We start from the raw sequence: 25,014 nt of genomic DNA, 5'->3' as shown, positions 1-25,014 counted from the left end.
GACAAAATATATGTTTCATTTCATCTAATCTATCTATCTATCTATCTATCTATCTATCTATCTATCTATCTATCTATCTATCTATCTATCTATCTATCTAATCTATCTAATCTATCTAATCTATCTAATCTATCTAATCTATCAATGAATAGGCTAGAGGCGGCGCAGGCGCAGTAAAAGCAGAAGGAGCGCGCTGTGTCGGGTGTTGCTCTTGCACATGCGCACTGGTGACGCAGCTGATCCCGTACAGAGCTCAGCTCCGTGACTGAGAGAAGCCGAGATCTGTGAGACAGGTAAGAAGCGGTGACCACACTCGTCCGTGTTCAGATATCTATGTGTGTACTACGGAAACCGAATAGAAAACGGTTATAATAACGTCCTGGGACGAGACAGGTCGCGCAGCCACTACAGCAGGCCGGCAGGTGATCCGGGCATCATCCAGACGTGGAAATCCTATGTGCAGAGACATAACTGACATTGTGAGTGGTGGAGCCAGCCCTGGCATAGAGTGAGACGTGACCGCTGAGGATGATGAGGGTGCTGCTACACACTGTCTCGATTATAACCATAGATATACTAGAAATCAAATGACAAGTTGTCAGGATATTATCAGCTGATGTTTTTTTTATATTAACCCCTGGTTAGGAAACTTGTGCTGTCTTGTGAGAGGTTTAGATCTGAAAAAAAATAAGATTTCCTAATAATTTATAGAAACTAGCCATTATGACGCCTGCCATTACTGTGAAATATCATTGTGTATGTGTATATATATATATATATATATATATGTGTGTGTGTCTGGTACCAGCAAAGACTTCAGGGTTCCCCGCTGGAGAAGAGGATTTTGTGAATTCCATAGAAGTTATTGATGAAGAGGAGGCTTTGTGGCAGTGGATGGGTTAATGGGCACCACGGTGTGATGGAGGAGCTGCTGGCCCTGACGTGCGCCGTGACTCACAGCTTAATCACATTGTCCCTTGTCTCTGTTCACAACGTACATTGATGTGTATTGCAGGGGGCTGAGCGGCCATCTGCTACATACAATTCACATTTAGGCCTTATTCACATGAACGTGTCCGTTTTGTGCACGTAAAAAACCCAGCGGTTTTCCTGCGTTGCAGTTCCGTGTGATATCCGTGTACGGTGAGTGTCTGTGTTTTTTATCTGCGTATGTCATCCGTATGTCACGCGTTTGATTCCAATGGGTGCGTGATGCGCAAAAAACGCACAAGTATAGGACGTGCAGTGAGTTTCACGCAGCGGACACACGCTGCGTGAAAAACACAATGTCTGAATGACCCCATAGACTTGCATAGGTCCGTGTGGCGTGCGTTTTTTTTTAACGCGCGTAACACGGACGTGAAATACACTCGTGTGAATAAGGCCTAACTGCACATCATCCATTAGGGATTCTATTGATATTTATATTGTTATATATGTGGCCAGATCTGGAGAAAAAGTCAATTATCCAGGCAATCAAGGACCACTGTGGGGAAAAAAAGCTCTACGCAATTGTCTATGTAGATATAGACAATAAAAATCCTTTAATTCGGCACCCGAGTCTAGAAATCCTGGTCATTTGGCGTGCCACAAAGAAAGTCCGCCACACAACTGCTGGAGAACCATAAGATGACATTGATCCACAGCTGAAGTGCGGGGGGAGCAACTAATGTGTATATAAAAACGCCTAATCATATTGAACTGACAATGATTTGGCAATACGTGGTATTAGAAGTGTGTGTGTGAATAAAATATATAAACTTCCTATAACTACATGATCTTATAACTGTAAAACGGCCTTCGGTTACATCATAGGAAAGCTGGGTGATAACAAGTTTAACCACAGTTGCCACTACAGCCTTGAAAGGGGTTGCCCTCCAGCTTTCCAAGTCTCCTGAATGGCAGATCTACCTGGCTCCCACGTATCAGCATTAGTGGGCAGATTTGACGTTCAGGATTCCTAGTTGACGTCCCCTGTGCTACCTGTGAGTGGCTGTCGCCCAACTTTCCCATATTCAGATATGAGATAGTTTAACCCCTTCCCGTCGTAAACAACTTTCAGATTTTCATTTTCGTTTTTTCCTCCCCACATTCCAGAAGCCATAACGTCTTTATTTTTCCGTCGATATAGTACTATGAGGGCTTGATTTTTGCAGGACGAGTTGTAGTTTTTCGTAGCACCATTTATTTTGCCGTATAACGTACTAGGAAACGGGGGGAAAAATTATTTGTGGGGTAGAAAATGAAAAAAACAGCGATTCCTCAATGGTTTTTTGCGCGCCGTTTTTACGGAATTCACTGTGCAATTAAAACAACACGTTAACTTTATTCTGTGGGTCAATACGATTACGGCGATACCAAATATATATAATTTTTTCTATATTTTATTACTTTTACATGTAAAAAGTGTAAAACAGAAAATGTATTCTGCGTCGCCAAATTCCAAGAGCCACGACTTTTTTATTTTTCCGTCGATTAAGTGGTATGAGGGCTTATTATTTGCGGGATAAGCTGTAGTTTTTAATAATACCATTTTGGGGTACATGCAACGGTTTGATCAGTTTTTATTTCATTTTTTGTGGGAGATGAGGTGACCAAAAAATAGACATTCTTGCATTTACAATTTTTTTTTTTTTTTTTTACGGTGTTCACCGTGCGGGTTAAATAAAGATATATTGTAATAGTTCAGACTTTTGCGGACGCAGCGATACCAATTATGTTTATTTATAAAAAAATTTTTTTACTATTCTCTAGGGGGAAAATGGGAAAAGGGGCTTTTTTTTTAACTTTAAATTTTTAGATTTTTTTTTTTTTTTTTTTACACCAAAAAAAACTTTATTTAAAGAGGCTCTGTCACCAGATTTTGCAACCCCTATCTGCTATTGCATGTGATCGGCGCTGCAATGTAGATAAGAGTAACGTTTTTATTTTTAAAAAACGAGCATTTTTGGCCAAGTTATGACCATTTTTGTAGTTATGCAAATGAGGCTTGCAAAAGTCCAAGTGGGATATTGTATTGTAGTGTATTGTACCAGCGATTCAACACTGCGGTATGTTAGTCCACAGTCTAGTGTAAACTCTGCCGTTGGTTGGTCAGTCCACACTCTAGTGTAAATCCTGCCGCCGGTCGGTTGGTCAGTCCACACTCTAGTGTAAACCTTGCTGTCGGTTGGTCAGTCCACACTCTAGTGTAAACCTTGCTGTCGGTTGGTCAGTCCACACTCTAGTGTAAACCTTGCGGTCGGTTGGTCAGTCCACACTCTAGTGTAAACCTTGCCGTCGGTCGGTCCACACACTAGTGTAAGCCCTGCCGTCGGTCGATCAGTCCACAGTCTAGTGTAAACCCTGCCGTCGGTCAGCCCACAGTCTAGTGTAAGCCCTGCCGTCGGTCAGCCCACAGTCTAGTGTAAGCCCTGCCGTCGGTCAGCCCACAGTCTAGTGTAAGCCCTGCCGTCGGTCGGTCAGTCCACAGTCTAGTGTAAACCCTGCCGTCGGTCAGCCCACAGTCTAGTGTAAACCCTGCCGTCGGTCGGTCAGCCCACAGTCTAGTGTAAACCCTGCCGTCGGTCGGTCAGCCCACAGTCTAGTGTAAACCCTGCCGTCGGTCGGTCAGCCCACAGTCTAGTGTAAACCCTGCCGTCGGTCGGTCGGCCCACAGTCTAGTGTAAACCCTGCCGTCGGTCCACAGTCTAGTGTAAACCCTGCCGTCAGTCCAGTCTAGTGTAAATCCTGCCGCCGGTCAGTTGGTCGGTCCACACTCTAGTGTAGATCCAGGAGATAGTGAGATAAAAAATGGAATATCCGAGGGCGCAGCTGTACTGGAAATTGCTTTTATTTGTACAACACTTGTACCTAACCTGACGAAGAGGCCGGTACGGCCTTGAAACACGTTGTTGTACAAATAAAAGCAATTTCCAGTACAGCTGCGCCCTCGGATATTCAATTTTTTATCTCCCTATCTCCTGGATCTACATAGTGGATTTTTACCAATCTTCAAACCGGAATTTGGGCTGCAACTGTCTCTACCTAAGTCTAACTTGGACACGCACCTTGGGATGTTATGCTCCGAGCATAACAACATCAGGTCAGCACAATTGACCACTTTTTTCCTTTTGTTCTCACCTAATACAGGCTCATGCACTATGTGCGCTTTGTTTCCTTTTTCCCTATAGCGTGATCACACTCTAGTGTAGACCTTGCTGTCGGTCGGTCCACACTCTAGTGTAAACCTTGCCGTCGGTCGGTCCACACACTAGTGTAAGCCCTGCCGTCGGTCGGTCAGTCCACAGTCTAGTGTAAGCCCTGCCGTCGGTCGGTCAGTCCACAGTCTAGTGTAAGCCCTGCCGTCGGTCGGTCAGTCCACAGTCTAGTGTAAGCCCTGCCGTCGGTCGGTCAGTCCACAGTCTAGTGTAAGCCCTGCCGTCGGTCGGTCAGTCCACAGTCTAGTGTAAGCCCTGCCGTTGGTCGGTCAGTCCACAGTCTAGTGTAAACCCTGCCGTCGGTCAGCCCACAGTCTAGTGTAAGCCCTGCCGCCGGTCGGTCAGTCCACACTCTAGTGTAAACCCTGCCGTCGGTCGGTCAGTCCACAGTCTAGTGTGAACACTTATATTTATTTTATACGTAGTAAGGTTGGTTTTTAAATGTACAACCACAAATATAATTTGGCTCCTAAATTAGTAGACCAGAGGCTCTGCAGTATTCAGTGATGGCTGTAAACATACTGTACATATCCCATTTAGACGGGCCTGTTCACATAAGCGTTGCACTTCCGTCTGAGGTTTCAGTCAGGTTAACTTCTCAACGGAAAAGCAAACGGAAACCTTAGCTTCAGTTTCCCTCACCATTCATCTCAATGGTGACGTAAATGTTGTTAATGGTTTTTGTTGGTCACCGTTGTGACAGGGTTCCGTTGTTTTGACGGAACCAATAGCACAGTCGACTGTGCTATTGATTCCGTCAAAACAACATAAACCTGACCAACGGAAACCATTAACAACGTTTCCGTCACCATTGAGATCAATGGTGAGGGAAAATGAAGCTAAGGTTTCCGTCTGCCTTTCCGTTGAGGGGTTAGCGCCTGTTCACATCACCGTTAGTTTCCGCTGAGGGGTTCCGTCTAAGGTTTTCATCGGACTAACCCCTCAGCAGAAAATCAAACTGAAACCATAGCTTCCGTTTCCCTCACTATTGAACTCAATGGTGATGGAAACCTAGCTAATGGTTTCCGTCTGTCACTGTTGTGACAGGGTTCCGTCGTTTTGACTTAATCAACAGCGCAGTCGACTATCCTCAGCGGAAACGACTGTGATGTGAACACCCCCTTACCTGACGGAAACCACCGACGGAACGCCTCAACGGAAGGGCAACGCTGATGTGAACAGGGCCTAACCGCTGTGACTGGAGACTATGATATCTGGTCTGGTCTGACAGGTGTTGTATCAGCAAGTCACAATTTAATTTCCTTTTTGTGTTTACATTTCAGATCATGTAAAATATCAAAGTATTTGTCCAACACCCATCAAGCTGTAAACGCTTTGTTGGAAAGGTATGATCCTGTGGAGACGTTTAACCCCTTAATGACCGGGCCATTTTGCACGTTAATGACCAAGGATTATTTTTTGTTTTTTCACGGTCGCATTCCAAGAGTCGTAACTCTTTTTTTATTCCGTCGACATAGCCGTATAAGGGCTTGTTTTTTGCGGGACGAGTTGTATTTTGTAATTGTACCATTTTTAGATGCTTATAACATATTGATTAACTTTTATTAACTTTATTTTAGGAGAGAATTGAAAATAAGCAGCTATTCCAGCATTAATTTTCACGTTATAAATTTACGCCGTTTACTATGCAGCGTAAATAACATGTTCACTTTATTCTATGGGTCGGCACGATTACGGGGATACCAAAAATGTAAAGGTTTTATATGTTTTTTCTACGTTTGCACAATAAAAAGCCTTTTAGAAAAAAATTACTTGTTTTTGCATCGCCGCATTCCAAGAGCCGTAACTTTTTTATTTTTCCGTCGATGTGGCCGTACGTGGGCTTGATTTTTGCGGGACAATGTGTAGTTTTTATTAGTACTATTTTGGGGTACATAGGACTTATAGATTAACTTTTATTTTATTTTTTATGGGGGGAATGGGAGAAAAGAGAGAATTTTGACGTTGTTTTTTGCGTTTTCTTTGGACGCCGTTCATCCGGCGGTTTAATTAATATGTTCATTTTATTGGTCAAGTTGTTACGATCGCGGGGATACCATATATGTGTATGTGTTATTTGTTTTGACCGTTTTACTAAATAAAACCACTTTTTGGGCCAAAAAAGTAGTTTTATTTGACTTTGACTGTAATTATTTATTTATTTTTTTCACAAACTTTATTTAACTGTTTTACATTTTTTTAGTCCCACCAGGGGACTTCACTATGCGATGTGCCGATCGCATATATAATGCTTTGGTATACTTCGTATACCAAAGCATTATTGCCTGTCAGTGTAAAACTGACAGGCAACCTGTTAGGTCATGCCTCCGGCATCGCCTAACAGGCAGTTGCTGAAGGCAGACCTGGGGGTCTTTGTTAGACCCCCGGCTGTCATGGAAACCCGACGGCGACCCGCGATTTGTTTGCGGGGGCGCCGATCGGGTGACAGAGGGAGCTCCCCTCTCTGTCAAACACATTAAATGCCGCTGTCACTATTGACAGCGGCATTTAATGGGTTAAACTGCCGGAATCGGCGCGCGCTTCGATTCCGGCAGTTGCAGCAGGAGCCAGGCTGAGTATAACAGCCGTGCTCCTGCCGCTGATCGCGTGGGTACAGTCTCAGTACCCGCGCCATCACAGGACGGATATATCCGTCCTCCTGCGCGAACTAGCAGCTGCTGAGGACGGATATATCCGTCCTTCGGCGTTAAGGAGTTAAAGGGAATGTGTCGCTAGAATTTTTTTATTTTTTTTTTTCAGTTAAGCAATTATTATTTAAGTGATTATACATTGTTTTAATTTTTTCACAAATCAAGAAATATTATAAATTAGATTCTAATTTATAACATTTCCATGTGCTGGCCACTAGAGGGAGCAGTTCCCAAAATTGCAGCATGGTCAATGTGGTAAAGCAACCTCATTGATTTATGCTGCAAATTTGGGGTGAACACACTCTCTCTAGGTTCCTCACACAATCCCCCCTCCCTTCTTCTAGCTAGTGCCAGGAGAAGGAGGGGTTTGAATCTTCAAACCTCCTACACTGTGTGCCGCCATTTTCTGAGCGACTGCACAGTGTCGGAGTATTAGGGTATGTGCACACCCTACGATAACGATAACGATAATACGATAACGTCAATTACAGCTGAAATTACCGAGCTGTTTCAAGAGAAAACAGCTCCTGCATTTCAGACGTAATTGCTCGTACTCACATTTTGTGTGTGTGTGTGTGGAAGATTAGATACAGGACTCAGCAGACAGTATAACATGAACATACACGAACATAATACATACATCATATACACAAACATAAATTACCTGCTCCTGCCGCCGCCTCCGCTCCTATTCCTTGCGCCTTCGCTTCCTTGAACATGCGGCCGGAAGTCGTCATCTTACTGTCCAGCAGCGGCTTCCGGTCCACATGAAAAAGGTGCCGGATTTGGCTCTGCTAACGAGCTTCGTTTTGGTCTGTGTGGGAGCGGCGCATGCGCCGTTCCCACACAGACGGCGTACGCTTCAGAGAATGGAACGGCTCCCGTTCGCATTCTCTATGGGGATGTATGTGCCGTATTCCATCTCTGTATGTGTCGTTAATCGACACATACAGAGGTGAAAAACAAATGGCAGCCCCCATAGACAAGTAAAAGTAAGAACAAAGTAAAAAGTAGAACATGAGAACACAAATAAATAAAATTTATGTTAATATCATATTAAAATCAATATGATTAAAAAAAATAAAAAATTTCATGGCACCTTCCCTTTAAGAGAGTATTGCTGACCTTATGATATGCTGATGCACATTGGTAACCCAGCAGTAGTATAATTATTTCAGGGCAGTTGTGGTGTTTTCTGTATTGTATTATGTTCGCCATTTTATGTTTCATACGTCTGTTTTATGATCGTCAAAGCGAGAGTCTTTCTGTTATCCACTAGAGACTCTTTATACTTAGGAGATTTTTGTAGAAAAGGGTTAAACGACAGGTGATTGTGCTCTAAATATACCCTGGGGTCATGTTTCAGTCTGTGTAAAAAGATATAGCACTCAGCGTGCACTGGTAAGGATCTGGGCAACCTCTGCCGTATAGATTAGTATGTGTATAACGTTCCCATACGTATCTGTAGGGGCAAGCTTTGTCTAAAGGGTGCACTTTTGGAATATGTTTGTCAGGTTTATATCGTCTTCATCACCTCAAAAAACACATATACGCAGTGATCCTCTTTTTTTTTTTTTCATGACGTTTTGCACATTCCAGTTTTGAAAAAAAGGGGGAAAAGAAAAGGTTAAGAAATAAAGTATATAGAACCCATACTAACTTACATGCGGTTTTATCAAAAGTAGTGCAGGGGGAGGCGTCTTCCAGACCAACCAATCGGATTCCAGCTCTCAATTTTCAGAGGCCCTTTTGAAAATGAAAGTAGCGACCTGATAGTTCTTCCCTTTTCCTAGTCTAGTCTATGCAACATGTTAGGCTACATTCACACGACAGTGAAAAAAAATGGCCATTAAAAATTGATCAACTGTCAGTTTTTCATGGCTAATTTGCATCAGTGTGTCTCCAAATTTTTATCCATTTCCTGTCCGTCTGTCCGTTTCTAATGGCCGTTTGCCATCCGTTTTTCAAGGGCTTTAAAAAAAAATAAAAAAATATGTATTTCATTTGTCAGGGTTTTCTTTGTCCCAATGTAGGTGCAGCAATGTCACTGTAGATAGTGCCACTGTAAATAATGCCCACATAGGGCCAGTGCCCACATAGTACCACAGCGCCTACTGTAGATGATGCCATAGTGCCCACATTTAAAGTGCCAGTGTCCACATAGTGCCACAGTGCCCATTATAGATAGTGCCCACATATAAAGTGACACAGGGCCCATTGTAGATAGTGCCAGAGCCAACATAGTGCCACAGTTCCCATGTAGATAGCGCCAGTGTCCCCTGTAGATAGTGCCACACCTCCCATATATTGCCACAGTGCCCCTGTAGATAGCGCCACTGTAGCTACCTGTAGGAGCGGAAACCCCCTGCCATATATGGACAGCGACGTCAAGGGCATTCCCAAGACAGGAGTCCCCAGCCAGGCATCTTTTGTTTCTCTGGCCGGGGACTCCCTCCGTAGTTGAAAGTCCTGACTTTACTGTTCATATATGGACAGTGCTGTCAGGGGCTTCCTCAGGCTCAGCGCTCAAAGTAGCGCTGTGTGCGGGGAGTCCTCGGCCAGCATCCGTTTTTACCGGCCGTAACAAGGATTGATTTCTGAAAAATGGCCCATAAAAACGGATCCATTGACTTCTATGGGAGTCGTCTGGCCATGAAAATGGCCAAAAACATAACGTCCTATTTTTTTGATGGCTGGTATTCACGGGCTGTTAAAAAAAAAAAAACAAAAAAAAAACTCCCATGTGAATACACCCATAGAACATCACGGTTCTGAAAATGACCTTGTGACGGCCGCTAAAAAGACTTCCGTCACACGGCTGTTTTTCACTGTCGTGTGAATGTAGCCTAAAGGGGCTGTCCCGTCAGGAAAACCAATGTCCATATGGCCTTTTTTTTCTTCAACTGTATTTTTATTGAATGGAGATTTTTCAGTTACAGAAATAGAACGGAAAAGAAAGACGTAAAAAATAATGACAAAAGCATAAACAATAGGTAGCACTGAGCGTGTTATAGCAACTATAACCAGTAGAATATGCAGAAAGTCACATAATCATAAGATAGCCAGAATCCCAATCCAGCATAATTAGTGTACATTCGATATGTGAATAGTAATAGCCAGGGCCGGCGTCCGCACCCGGCGAACCCGGGCAAGTGCTGGGGCCCACTACCCTTGGGGGGCCCACTCGGCCGCCAGGTTCAGTCGCTGCCGTGGTCACGGCTTTTCTGTCCATATATGGACAGTGATGTCGGGAGGAGAGAAGGAATCCCAGGCAGAGAGCTAGCAGCTCTGCTCCCTCCGGCACTCCGTCTCTGGGGAAGCCCCTGACATCACTGTCTCGGGCATAGCGCTAGCAGCTCTTCTCCGGAAGTCCATCTCTGGGGAAGTGGACAGTGAGAGTGATGTCAGGAGCAGAGCAGGAGTCCCAGGCATAGTGCTAGTAGTATGGCCCAGGAGTATGGCTCTGGGGTTGCCCCTGACAACGCTGTCCATATATGGACAGTGACGTCAGGGGTTTCTCCTGAAGTGGAATCCCCAGCCAGAGCATCGGTAATGCTCTGGCTGGGGATTCCACTCCTAGAACCCCAAAGGTGCTACCTACAGGGAGGGTGGCTGTGTGGCACTACCTGGGAGGTGGGGGGCTGTGTGGCACTACCTGGGAGGTGGGGGGCTGTGTGGCACTACCTGGGAGGTGGGGGGCTGTGTGGCACTACCTGGGAGGTGGGGGGCTGTGTGGCACTACCTGGGAGGTGGGGGCTGTGTGGCACTACCTGGGAGGTGGGGGTCTGTGTGGCACTATCTACAGGGGGCACTACATTTATGGGGTACAAACTGGGGGCCTAACTTCTATATAGGAGTATAAACACGACCTAACGTCTATATGGGGGCACAAAGTGACGTTTTCTGCGACTTTACTGCCGCCGTAGGTTCTCCTGCAAAGGGGCCTACTAATTCTGTGTCGCCCAAGGATCCACATAAACCTTGAGCCGGCCCTGGAAATGGCAAATCGGGTGGTATGTAACAGGAGAAATTTTACACATGTAATAAGGGTATGTGCACACACAAAACAAAAAAACTTCTGTAAATACGGAGCTGTTTTCAAAAGAAAACAGCTCCTCATTTTCAGGCATTTTTTATTCAAAGTCACGTTTTTTGCTGCGTTTTTTTTTATGGCCGTTTTTGGAGCGATTTTTTTCTATGGAGTCAATGAAAAACTGCTACAAAAACGGCCCACGAAGTGACATGCACTTCTTTTTCGTGTAAAAAAACGGCCCGTCGGAACAGAACGCCGTTTTCCCATTGAAATCAATGGGCAGATGTTTGCAGGTGTCCTGCTTGCGACTTGTCGGCCGTTTACGGCCCGAAAAACGGCCGAAAGTATGCTAGTCTATGGGGCAGTGCAGACTGTCAGTGATTTTTGCGCATCGTGCGTCCGCTGCGTAAATCTCACGACAGGTCCTAAATGGGTGCGTGAAAATTATGCATGCCACACGGAGGCACCTGCGTGATTCGCGCAACAGCAGTCAAACTATGATTGCAAACCGAAAAGCACCACGTGCTTTTCTGTTTATAAACATACAAAAAGAGTGTCATAATGATGGCGGCTGCGCGAAAAGAACGCAGCAGAGCACCATATGACCATGACACACGGAGCTGTCAAGTAACTTTTGCGCTCGCAAAACGCCGCGTTTTTTGCGTGCGCAAAAACGCACACGCTCGTATAAATCCTCCCTAAGAAGCACAACATGTAACATAGAAGACCGACAGAGAAGACACAGGACCCAGTAGGAGGGGAGAGGAATGGAAGGGATCTTAGCTCATCCTATTCATTTGGATGAGGTTTAGAGGAGAGGTGTCAGTAGGGCTGGGCAGTTAATTGAAATTCAGCGCAATTAATGTCATCTTGCCAATTTTGGTTTTAGCAATTATTTTTTCCAGGTTTAAACTGTATCTGCATCTTCAGGACGCAGATACAGTTGAATCCAATGGGAGATCAGGGGACCGTAAGGTCCCTGCTCTACCATTCACTATGTATCGCTGGACGTGAGGCAGTTATGTCATCGCGCCTCTCTGCACCGTGCCGCACAGACCAGAGGAGCAGAAGGATCTCCTCCACTCATGATAGGATTGAGGTTAGGTGAGTATTTATATTATTATTTTTATCAGGCAGCTGTGGGGGCATTATACAGCCTGGGGAAAACTATGGGGGAGTTTATACTGTGTGAGATGCATATATAGCATTAAACTGCGTGGAAGTTAGTTGTAGGGGCATCATACTATGTAGAGGCACCTATGGGGGCATTATACTGTGGGGAGGGCAGTTATGGGGGGCATTCTACTGTGGGGAGGGCAGTTATAGGGCATTATAATGTGTTTTGGCAGCTATGGGGGGAATTATACTGTGTGGGGGCAGCTATGGGGGCATTATACTCTGTGGTGGGTAGATATAGGGGCATTATACTGTGGGGGGCAGCTATGGGGCATTATACTGTGTGGATGCAGTTATAGGGGCATTATACTGTGTGTAGGGCAGCTATGGGGCATTATACTGTGTGGGGAGCACTATGGGGCAATATAATGTGTGGGGGCAGTGTCGAAGTATATTATATACAGTAGTATACAGCAGGTGGCGGGGATAAATATTCAGTTGCGTAGCATGCAAATAATGGCTGTGGTATGCAAAAGTGGTGTGGCCTAGATAATCGTTCAATAATCGTAATCGAGGTTACATGTTCAATTAATCGTGATTTTTATTTAGGTCATAAATGCCCAGCCCTAGATGTCTGTATTTACAGTTGACATGTAATTGAAAATACATCCCATGCGTCTCAAGTTTTCAGGAAATCGTCCAGTTCGTCAAAGATCACCGCTGTAAGATGTTCTAAGCATCTAATATCCTTAATTCTAGAGTATAAATCGGCGAGGGTTGGGGGCTAGATTGTTTCCATAAGCGGGCAATGAGGCCTCTGGCAGCTGTTGGGGTATGTTCACACGACCGTAAACGGCTGAAAAATAAGAAGCAAGACTCCTCCAAACATCTGCCCATTGATTTCAATGGGGAAAAAAACGGCCACGAAAAAGAAGTGCAGGTCACTTCTTGGGCCGTTTTTGGAGCCGTTTTTCATAAACTATTAAAAAAAAGTCCAAAAACGGCCGTAAAAAAACGCCACGAAAAACGCGAGTGGCTTAAAAAGCTTCTGAAAATCAAGAGCTGGTTTCCCTTGAAAACCGCTCCGTGTTTACAGGCGTTTTTGAGTTTGTGTGTGAACATACCCTTAGGATGTGTAGGATGAGTTCAAGTGTGGCTTTCCCTAATGGGGAGGGGAAGACGTTCAGTAGGTATGAAAGAGGATCTAGTGGTACGTCTAATTGGAGGGTGTTGGATATTAGTTGTTTAACGTCGTCCCAGAAGTGATGTATTCTGGGGCAGTTCCAGAAAATATGTATTAGAGACCCTCTAGCGGTTTGACATCTCCAGTACATAGGCGGTGTCGTTGGATTCACATGGAGAAAGAATTCAGGGGTGTGGTACCAGTGCATCATCATTTTATATTGGTTCTCCCTATATATCGTGCATAAGAAAGTTTTGGTGGCTCTTCTCCAAATAGTCTTCCACGTAGCAGTGGAAATCTATTTTCCCAGATATCCTTCCCATCGTTGCCTGTAAGAGTGCCTGAGCGTATGATCTGGTGTTGGGTTTAGCAAGATCTGGTAAATAGCAGAGATTAAACCTTTGGAGGTGCCTATTCTACATATCTCTCGAACTAGGTGGTAGGAATGGATAATGGTTGACCCCGAAAGAGAGAGTTGGCGTAATGCATTATCAGTATATAGTGGAATTTACTCTGTATGGGCAGAGAGAACCTGTCTTGGAGCCAGTCAAAAGGGTGTAACTTTCTGGTAAGAAAAAAGGAGAAATGATCCAGCGCTGTGTCGGGATAAAAAGGATACGTGGATCCCACTTTTATTGGCAATAGAAGATATAAAATGTAGAACGAGACGCAGTCCCAGGATGGTTGATGGTGTTGTGGTCAGTTATATCTAAGTAAGTCTTTGTTGAACCAGGCTCTAGATAATTGAGTTGTCTGGCCATCTGGAAAGTGCGGGTGGTATAGAAACGATGTCAGGGGGGAGTTTGTTGAACTAAGCGGAAATCGTCTGGAGCACATCTTCCATATATCGCTGGTATGTAGCATGGGTCCCATTAGGAGGGGAGTATGGGTTGTTCCATAGTAGAGAATTCGGTGTGAGGGGGCTAACCATAATTTTTCAATTTCCATCCATTTGGTATAGGCTGGGAGTGTGGAACAGGCTGGGATACTCCTTAGGTGTGAAGCTCAATAATAATAGAAAATATTCCGAACTGCACGGCCCCCCGACTGTCAGCCATCATGACCGATTTCGCAATGCGGTGTATCTTCCGTGCCCATATAAAACACTGCTTGGGCTGCTTGTTTGACTTTCAGATCCCCCATGGGAACAGGAATAGAAAGTGTTTCAAACAGGTAGAGTAGTTTCGGTAGCACAGTCATTTTGACTGCAGAAATAAGGCCAAAGAAAGACCGCGGTGATGTGAACAGGATCTAAATGTAAAAAAAAATAAAAAATCGCACAATACAGGCACAAGAGTATCAGAGAATGAGAAAATCAGTACTACTCCAGTTATGGAGGGAAAGGTGAATTCCTGGGGTTAAGGGGTGCCAAAATATAATGGCACGTTCAAACAAATTTAAGGGAAAAACATAAGCAAATAGTCCTCAACCTCTAAAAGAAGACATTTAAGTTATTCATGGCATAAAATATAGTAATGTAGATTCAGCAAGTCCTCGAGAAGACAAGTAGAATTGGTAGCCAGTATGCGGTTTCCGTAGATACTAGGAAGCGGTATAATGGCCCCGCCAGTCCACAAGTTGGGAAAGTCAGCGCTTAGGAGACACCCTAGGCGATGTTCCTGATGATTCCAAAGAAGGAGGTCACCGTCGTTTGTTCTGGCCTGGACCCCACTCAGGTGGAATGGGAGGTAATGGAGCAGTTATTTCCCAGTCCAAGATATCTGGAATAGGAACGTCTAGGTCAGCACAGAAAGAGGATAGGTTCTGGTATGATTTCAAGGTCGCCGAAACGACAATTTTTCCGAGCTATTGGAGCAAACGGGAATCCCCAGCGATACAGAATTTGTGAGTCCCGTAGTAAAGCGAGGAGTGGACGCAGGTGTCTGCGTTTGTTCAATGTAATCCAGGACAGATCCGGATACAATTGCAATGGGGCACAATCAAGTTGCGTAGGCTGCGGGCTTTGGACATGATGCGTTCTTTGGTTTCATAATCATGGACACAGCAGTTAACGTCTCTAGGATTAGAATCAGTCCCTTTTAGGTTTGAGTGCACGGTGTGCTCTGTCCAACTTTATATGGTGGGAGGTAGGCTCTCCCAGAACAAGATTAAATATGGCTTCCAGAGTGACCCATAAGTCTTCGTCCCCCGTTGTCTCAGAAAGGCCGCGTACCGTGATGTTGTTTTTACGGCCCCTTTTCTCAAAGTACTCCAAGTGTCGGTTAGTGTCCATAAGTTCCATCCCATGGACGTGTATAGTCCCTTGAAGTCGAGAAATATAATGACGGGTGTCGTTGTGAGCCTTTTCCAGGGCATCTACCAGGGTAGTGAAGTTTAAGATCTTTGCGAACAACCGCTATTTCAGTCTTGCATGTTTGGGTGACCTTAGTCACAAGTCCATTTTTGTGGGCAAGTCATGGAGGAATGCCAGCCAGGATGGGGGTGAAGAGGGCAGCTGGCGGGGTAGTAGAGGATCAAGAACCTGGTTCAGTGGGGGCATTTAATGCGTTCTCTCTAGATGCATATCTGCTCAGGGATGGAGTAACCTCAAGTTCAGCTTGAGTATCCGACCACTGCAGGGAGGCCAGTAATGGAGGAGGCGGTTCAAGCAGAGGAGAATCAGGGTGTGAGATGGGGTCTCTGCAGGACCGCGTGGGCGCTGTGGTAATGGCGGTGGCAACGGCGGTTGCGCCTTAGGTAGGAGATGACAGGCCGAGAGAGGAGGGGATGAAGTGAGGGAATGTACCTGGTCTCCTGTGTCTTCCCCTGCCGGGTGGAAGGCTTCAGCCCCTGCAGAGAGAGCTGATACGTGGGCTCTGGTCCTCATGGCTGTAGGGTGTCTCGAGGATTCATCCTCTGAGGATGTGGATGCCGCCGGGGACAAGTGAGTCCCATGCTGGCTCTCAGTCGCTGCTCGTGCTGCCGATGTGGAGTGAGAGTCACGTGGCAAGGGGCTATGGCGGACGACTCCTGCTGTGTGGGAAGAAACCAGTCCCGGGGTGCGGGCCGATCATTGCGGTAATAGGTACGACTCCATGGAGGGACAACCACTTGGAGGCGCAGCAGGTTGTGACAAAGGTTTCTGGCCGCTTTTTTTTCCCCCATGAGAAACGTAGGAGGACGGCTATGCCCAGATATATAGAGGGTTAGGCGAGGAGCTAAGGCTTCAGGCGTCCATGCACTTAGATGCCTTCCGGCCACGCCCCTTCCATATGCCCTTTTTAAGGTGGATCCACACCTGTCAGATTTGTTGAAAAAATGTCTGTGGAAAATCTTTTCCATTCATCTCAATGTGGTTGTTTCTGCATGGATTTCTGCAAGTTTTATTCAGATGAAGGCCTTGTTCACACAGTGCAGATTTGTTCTAGATTTTGCATGCATTTTTTTTTAAGCCAAAACCAGAATTGGATCCAGTAGAGCAGACCTATAAGGTCTTCCTTTATATATTTCTTCTCTTTAGGTTCTGTTCCTGGTTTTGGCTTAAAAAATACCTGCAAAATCTGCAGGAAATCTGCACTGTTTGATCGAGGTAATGTGGGACTGATTTTCAGTCGCAGAAATTTCTGAAACAAAATCTGAAGCGTGTGAATCCACCCTTAAGGCCCTGTTCACACTGAGTTTTTTTGACGAGTTTTTTGGGGCAGAAACCGCGCCCAAAAACTCCTCAAAAACCGCCCGAAAATGCCTCCCATTGATTTCAATGGGAGGCAGATGAGTTTTTTTACCACGAGTAAAAAAAACTAGTCGTGGTAAAAAGAAGCAACATGACCCATCTTGAGGCGGTTTCCGCCTCCAAAACCCCATTTCAATGAGTCAGAAAGAGGAAAAAAAAACCTCGACGAGTGTTTTGACGAGTTTTTGTCAAACCACTGTGCAAAAACCTACTGGAGCAGTTTTTGCAGGAGGAATTTTCCTCCTGCAAAAAACTCTGTGTGAACACAATAGGCCTCCATTCACACGAGCGTGGCGTTTTTGCGCACGCAAAAACGCGGCGTTTTGCCTGCGCAAAAGCCACTTAACAGCTCCGTGTGGCAGCAGCATATGATGCGCGGCTGCGTGCTTTTCGCGCAGCCGCCATCATTATGGCACTCCATTTGGATGTTTGTGAACAGAAAAGCACGTGGTGCTTTTCTGTTTACATTCAGAGTTTGACAGCTGTTGTGCGAATCACGCAGTTCGCACGGAAGTGCTTCCGTGCGGCATGCGTGGTTTTCACGCACCCATTGACTTCAATGGGTGCGTGATTCGCGCAAAACGCCCAAAGAACGGACATGTCGTGTCTTTTTTTTCAGCGGACTCACGCTGAGTAAAAATCACGCACATGTCCACACGGCCCCATAGACTAATATAGGTCCGTGCTACGCGCGTGCAAATCAGGCGCTTTGCTTGGACGTTTTTCCAGTTCGTCTGAATAAAGCCTTAGGCTATGTTCACACAGAGTTTTTTGACTCGGAAACCGTCAAAAACGGCCCTAAAATGCCTCCCATTGATTTGAATGGGAGGCGGGGGCGGTTTTCTTCCACGAGCGGTAAAACCGCCTCGCGGGAGAAAGAAGGGACATGCCCTATCTTCGGGCGTTTACGCCTCTGACCTCCCATTGACTTCAATGAGAGGCAGAGAAAGCGTAAATCGGCGTGCAGGGAGAGGAAAATCTGCCTAAAACTTCCAAACTGAATTTTGAGGCAGAAATTCCGCCTGCAAAAAACTCAGTGTGAACATAGCCTTAGGGTACGAACACACAGCATTGATATTCTGCGTAAAAGTACACTACGTATCTGCCCTGGAAGCCAGAGGGAATTGTGGTGCGGTTATTCGGGCACATGTCCGTTGGGGAAATACTGAAGGAATTTAAAAAATATATATATTTATACTTACCACACGGGCATTGTCATGACGACACGTCCCTCTCTTGTGAGCATAGCCTGGCTTCCAGGGATGATGCTGTAGTTCATGTGACCGCTTCAGCTTTTAATTGGCTTCAGCAGTCACATCGGATGAAACCTCATCCCAGGAAACCGGACTGTGCTCAGAACAGATGATCGTATCGCTGGTACAATGACCAGGGGTAAGTATAAGCTTTTTTTAATTAATTTTAACTAAAAAAAATAAAAATGTTTTATTTTTTTTATATTCCATTTGAGATTTTTGTGGTGTAATTGCAGTGTTTTAGCTGCAAAATATGCAACACAAGGCGCTTTGTTGCAGGTTTTACCTACCATTGAATGGGGAAAGTCTGCCACAGAAGGACAGCGATTCTGCAGCATAAACTCACATGCTGCTGCTTAAAAGCCGCAACGCAGGTCAATTTATGATCCGTTTTTCAGCTGTATTTTCCCCCGCTGTGAGTGTGTGATATTTATTAAAATCTCATCCACACTGCTGCTAATGTACTACGCTGCAGATTTTCCGAATTCGTTGTGGAAAATCTGCAGTGTTTATGCCCAGTGTATTCTTTCCCTTAGGCCCCCTGCACGTGCTGCAGATTTTTTTGCACTTGCGCTTGCTACAGAAACAACCCCATTCAGATGAATGGAACTGATTTTCAATCCCAGAAATTTCTGCAACAAAATCTGCATTTTGTGCAGGGGGCCTCAGGGTGTATTCAAACGTTGAGGTGCGGTTCAAATCGAATTTAAAAACGCGATGGGATTTTACAGTGATTTGCTGCAGTTGCGATTTTTACAGGGGAAAGATTAATTTTACATGCTGCTTCTGCGATTACCCCCCCCCCCCAAATACCCCTTGCCATGTGTTTTGTTTTCATCTGGGTAATTCCTCCTGTATTTGTGTAGGACGAGAATGCGCAGTGAGATCCGCTATGTTCCTATAGTGGATCTCTCTCCCTGTGCAGTGGGTCTTGGACATGTCCGGTTTCGCCGGTCTCAAGGCACAGGGCGAACATTCACTTTGTGCACGTCACTTGCCCTGGCAGTAGTTTTGCAGGGTGCTGCTACTGACCGCTGCATTATGAGTATTTGGTACTTGTTGATCATATATTTATACTACAACCTGGGTGCAAACAAACACACTAAGGCTTTGTTCACATCTGCGCCAGGGCTCCGTTCCGTTGTTTCGCCTGAGCTTTCTGTCGGAACAGAGCACTGACTGACACAAACGGAAACCAGAGGTTTCCGTTTTCCATTACCGTTGATTTCAATGGTGACGGATCTGGTGCCAATGGTTTCCGTTTGTCTCAGTTGTGCAGGGGTTTCGGTCGGGTTCCGTGTTTTGATGGAATCAATAGCGTAGTCGACTACGCTATAGCTTCCGGCAAAACAACATATCCGGTGCACAACAGAGACAAATGGAAACCATGAGCACCGGATCCGTAACCATTGAAATCAATGGTGATGGAGATGGAAAACTCTGGTTTCCATTTGTGTCTGTTCAGGGTCCCGTTCTGACAGAAAGCTCAGACTCAACGTCAGAACGGGACCCCAACACAGATGTGAACGAATGTTACCGGTCCCCCATACTACTGCTTTGTACACTGCCGACAGGACCTGTACAGCTGCACTCAGGGAAAACAGTTTGTGATATCTCTTGAATGGCATATGTGACGTAGTTTCAGCATGCCCATTCTGCACTTGTGTGGGGTTCAGGGTTAGGGGGGGCCTACTTGAGATGCCGAATCGGAGAACCAGGAGCGACAACAAAGTTACATTGTGCCCTTGTTACACTTGCAGCTAAGCGTTTGTACAAGTATAGGATGTCATATCTCCTTTATGATTGTTATCTTTTGGATATTTTCCTCTTGCGAACTAGTTCATCCCCATATGTATACATATTTAGGAGAAGGAGCTGGGAGCCAGGAGGAGACAAATGGAGCTTTCTGGGAAATGTAGTTTCCAAGTCTGAAACGTTGGTCACGTGAGGGACTGCCCACTATGCTCAGTCAAGATCATTAGAGGATGAAGAAAACAGTGTAGGAAAAGGCCCTGTTCACACTGAGTTTTTTTACAGCGAGCGTAAAAACTACGTAGCGGTAAAAAGAAGCGGTTTCCGTCTCCAAAACCACATTTCAATCGGTCAGAAACGGGAAAAAAAAATGCCTCGACGACTGTTTTGACGAGTTTTTGTCAAACCACTGTGCAAAAAACGTCTGGAGCAGTTTTTGCAGGAGAAATTTTCCCCCTGCAAAAAACTCTGTGTTGCTTTGGGCATGTTAGATTATGTTTTCAATAGTTATAAAGGTAAAGGGCTTTTTGAAAAAAATTTGATTCTGGGAAAAGCCCTTTAAGGTCTTTTCACACATTGCGTTTGAGGTGCCATTAAAAACGCATAGAAAAAAAGCATTTGTTTTTACCACGTTTTCAATGTGGTTGCGTTTTTTAAAGCAACCGCATAAAAAAAACCGCTCCAAATTGCGGTAAAAACACATGCAGTTTTTTATTTTATGTGGTTTTAACCACACCTCAATTGCAGCATATGAACGGAGCTTGTCTGTGATGAGACAACCCCTTTACATATATATTATTGTTATAATGTATTGTTAACAATGACTAGTTTTTGAGATCTGGTCAACAGAGCGCAATAAACAGTACCGGCATCAGGCCCTGAGATTAGCCTTCAGGAACTGACTGACTCTAAAGTGCTAATTTCAGAACATTGGCACTTTAAGGGGCATCAGCGGTGCTGACTGTTGAAGACCTGTTAACAGGCAGGGCTTTCCTGAGGCCCCATGCACACGACAGTATTTTTCATCAGTAAATACTGACAGTAATTACGGACACAATCATTTCTATTGGCCACGGACACCTATCAGTATTTTTACTGATGGGTGTCCGTACTGAAAAAATCATAGAACCTGTCCTATTCTTGTCAGTAATTACGGCAAGGGCTCTCCCATAGAAGTCTATGGGAGCTTCCGTAAATACCGACGGTATACGGATGTGTATCCGTATACCGTCCGTGTTTGCTGAAGCTTTGCTAGGCACATGTTGATGACCTCATTTGAAACCTCCCTTTATTTGTAAGGATCCGTATATACGGATGGAATACGGACCGTATTTACACCCTTCAGTATATACTGATGAAATAAGGATTCCTACTAAGGCCCCATGCACACGACCGTGCCCGCAATCACGGCCTGCGATTGCGGGCACGGCCGGCCGCCGACTGACAGCCGCATTTTCGGGCCGTGCTCCCATACAAAGTATGGGAGCACGGCCCGCAAAATGCAAAAGAACGGACATGTTCCATAATTCCCGGAACATTTCCACGGCACGGACACCCTTCCGTAGTGCTACGGAAATGTGTCACTGTTCAATGAAAGTGAATGGCTCCGTTTTTGCGGACCGCAATTGCGGTCCGCAAAAACGGAGGTTTTTCACGGTCGTGTGTATGGGGCCTAATCCGTATTTACTGACAGTATTTCAGAATAGATGAAAATACTGTCGTGTGCATGGGGCCTAAGGCCCCATGCACACGACCGTGCCCGCAATCACGGCCCGCGATTGCGGGCACGGCCGGCCGCTGACTGACAGCCGCATTTTCGGGCCGTGCTCCCATACAAAGTATGGGAGCACGGCCTGCAAAATGCGAAAGAACGGACATGTTCCAAAATTCCCGGAACATTTCCACGGCAGGGACACCCTTCCGTAGTGCTACGGAAAGGTGTCAGTGTTCAATGAAAGTGAATGGCTCCGTTTTTGCGGACCGCAATTACGGAGGTTTTTTGCTGTCGTGTGCATGGGGCCTTAGGAAGCACCTTCCAGTCAAATCTGTTCCCCACCCCCTCCAAACTCTGATCTTCTGACAGTGGCACTAAACCACAGGCCTACAATTAAGTTTGAGCATTAAACATACTATGTTATTTTAGTCCTTAATAAAAAAAAAAATCAATAGAAATAAAAAAGGGGAAACCCACTTTAATCTATCCGGCCCCTTTTAATTGAAAGAAGGATTGATAATCTGGGTTATTCAATGTAGTATTTGTAGACCATGAGAACTGGAGTGAATTTGATAATACGCAATCAGCAAGGCACGCAGCTTCGATAATAACCTCCTTCTGCCAAACAGGCTTAGTGAAATACTGTAGCTGCAGGTTTGTGCACAGCGAGGGGGAGGGCGGAGATCAACGAAAGTAAATATTCGGAGCGCTGAAGCAGGATGTGCAGCTTAGGGAATTCTTTCCTGTGTTAATGCATGAACAACCAAGAAGGAAGGGGAGTGAAGCAAGAAGCATCCATGGTAGAAGTGAACCCCCCTCCAACGTGGAAGTAGGGACCTGGAGCAATAAGGCGCCTCCTGGGATAGTTCTGCTCCTTCCTATACTGCAGAATCCTACGAGCAGGTACATCATCCAGCTGTTCCTTCCCATGCACCTGTTACGTCTCGTCTATAGGAGTTTGGATTGTAACCCTAGCAAGGTCTTCTGCTTTCTATGTCATACCATTTACTTTGATAAAGGGACACTTGTCATTTATAGGATGTGCATAGAGTGTGGTAAACTTGATCCTGCTGTACACCAGTTCTCCAGAGCCGCACCTGCCCTGTATATAATCTGCAGATTTAGTGACACGTCAGTGACTGCACACAGCCAGTGTATGGCCAGTCTGGTGCCACTGATGCTCTAGATAACCAGTTGTGGGTATAATGCTGGTTGTCACTCCAGCTCTACTGGTCCGATAACTCCCTGTTCATGCAGCAATTATGCACCAAGCCTGCTTTTATTTGCAATCCCAGAGCTGGTGAATGTTTTATAAGGGTGGAGATAGGCGTGTGTTCTTCTTGATCCGCTGGGATACCAGGTGTTAATGTGGGACAATAGGTCCCCATTCACACGACCGTGCCTGTAATCACGGTTCGTGATTAAGGGCGCTGACGGCCAAGCACAGCCACCCGCATTTGCGGGCCGTGCTCCGCTATAAAGCATGGGAGTACATTCCGTAAAAAGCAAAAAATAGGACATGTCCTATCTTTTGCAGAGCCTTTCTACGGCACGGACACCTTCCCGTAAATATCCGGGAAGTGTCCGTGGACAATAGAAATGAATGGGACCGTAAATACGGATGAATTCTACGGTCGTGTGGGGCCTTAGAGTTTGTTATAAGGGGCCCATATAACTGAATTGCAGACGTTCTGTTGAGGTGTTCGGCATCATTTTGCTAATTTTTTTAAAGTTGCATTAATCCTAAACTTTTTATCCGATCAATGCCAAGATCATTCACAAATATACACGTAAGGTTAGGGATACAGGGGGATTTAAGTCTTTGTCCGTGGCCGGCCGTTGTGACTGCTCCAATGCTGCAGCAAGTAACGCTATATTATAGCTGGGACAAACCATCTGCATGAGTTGTTTCAGCCACTACATCATGATCAAGTTGTAGCAGGGCTGCAGATTTTATTGCAATCTCACACCATGCCCACTATTGGCTGCATACCTGCCATTTATGGAATGGTGCCACCTGACGCAAACTTCTAACTTCACATCGTGGGCTGTCCACCGCATAATTACATCTGGGTCAACCAAAAGTACACTTCAAACAAGGACATCTTTAGGCGAACACAGGGGCACACAGCGCGGACGCCTCGGATTTTCCACTACGGAATTCTGTGTGGAAATTCGCAGCATTTACAGTAGCAACAAAGTGAATGAGATTTAGCAAATCTCAGCCACACACTGCAGGGGAAAAAAGGCAGAAAAGTTGTGCACAAAGTGTTCTGCGGTGCAACTTTCAATTCCGCAGCATGCGGAGATGCTGCGTGTTTCGCACATAGACTTCAATGGGGAGCAGAAACAGGTGAGTTTTTTTTTGTTTTTGTTTTGCGCAGCGGAAAATGCAGTACAAAGCGCTGTAAATCCGCAGGTGTACGTATACTTGCTATAATCAATGCTTGACACTAAATCCGCAGGTAAAACTCCTGCAGAAAACTGCAGCGTTTCCGCAACAAAAACACACAAATTGCTGTGGAGTTACTTGCTTTTTTGAGATTCCGCTGCAGATGTTCTGTTGCAGAAATTTTTTAGGGTGCAGTCACACGCGGTAAATTTGTAACACAAATTTCTGCAATTGAAACTCCGTTCTGTTCATCTGAATGGGGATGTTTCTGCAACAAATCTGCTGCGTGTGAACGTACTCTTAAGATGTACTTTAAGGGCTTGCCTATTGGGTGCTTAGAGCCCCTATGCAATTGTAATTTGTGTGGCTGTTTACTTTGTCTATTAGGACGGAGCAGCGTGATGGAAACCCAGTCAGCAAATAAGGCCTTCCCCCTCCACAGACTAGCAAGTCAAGTCCCTGGATCCAGATAGCCAATCATTGGGCCTCAATCATCAAAACATTCTTAAGGGGGAAAACTGGCCTTGTTGCCCTTAGCAACTAGACAAATTTCAACTTTAATTTCTTAAAGGGGTTGTCCAGTTTAGAAAACCCATTTTCATATACCCAATTAGGGGATTCTGAGTTAATAGAACGGGCTCCTCTGTTCAGCATCATCTCTTGGCCAGAGTGGAGAGCAGTTACAAAGAGCGTCTCTCTCTGTGGATGACCTGTCCTGTCCTGCATTATACAGACAACCCATTGATATGAATGAGCACTGTAATACTTAATTTCCCCTGTGGTGGTGCCGCAGGGAAATTGAAAGCTTACTGCCAGGTTTGCCCACAGATTACAGCTGATCGCTGAGGTCCTAGCAGAGAGACATTTTGTGATCTGCTTATTGACGGGATCCTTGACAAACAAGCTGAGAGTCCAAAGTAGAGAACCCCTTTAAACTGCTGTGGAAAAATGAAAGTTGCAAGGTGATTGGTTGCTATGGGCAACAAGGCCAGTTTCTCTATTACACAATTTTGATGAATGAGGCCTATTTAATGTGTCTAAAAATTTG

At 45.3% G+C, this 25,014-nt stretch overlaps 1 protein-coding gene across 7 annotated transcripts in view; it reads left to right on the top strand.

The window, feature by feature from the left end:
• Window positions 1-206: 206 nt before the first annotated feature.
• The window catches only part of SGSM3 (small G protein signaling modulator 3), a 100,355-nt gene continuing 75,547 nt past the window's right edge, over window positions 207-25,014 (top strand). For 3 of the 7 annotated variants that reach the window (XM_075833714.1, XM_075833721.1, XM_075833719.1), the window contains exon 1: window positions 222-293. The gene's annotated coding sequence lies outside the window, so the exon portion shown is untranslated. Of the gene's footprint in view, window positions 294-365; window positions 538-5,482; window positions 5,546-22,379; window positions 22,478-25,014 lie in introns of those variants that run through there. The other 4 variants (XM_075833715.1, XM_075833716.1, XM_075833717.1 and 1 more) reach the window with 4 other exon arrangements.

The sequence above is a fragment of the Rhinoderma darwinii genome, chromosome 7 (assembly GCF_050947455.1).
Source record: "Rhinoderma darwinii isolate aRhiDar2 chromosome 7, aRhiDar2.hap1, whole genome shotgun sequence".
Classification (NCBI taxonomy): Eukaryota; Metazoa; Chordata; class Amphibia; order Anura; family Rhinodermatidae; genus Rhinoderma; species Rhinoderma darwinii.
The sequence above is the reverse complement of the archived record's forward strand: the minus strand, read 5'-3'. Positions and strand labels throughout refer to the sequence as shown.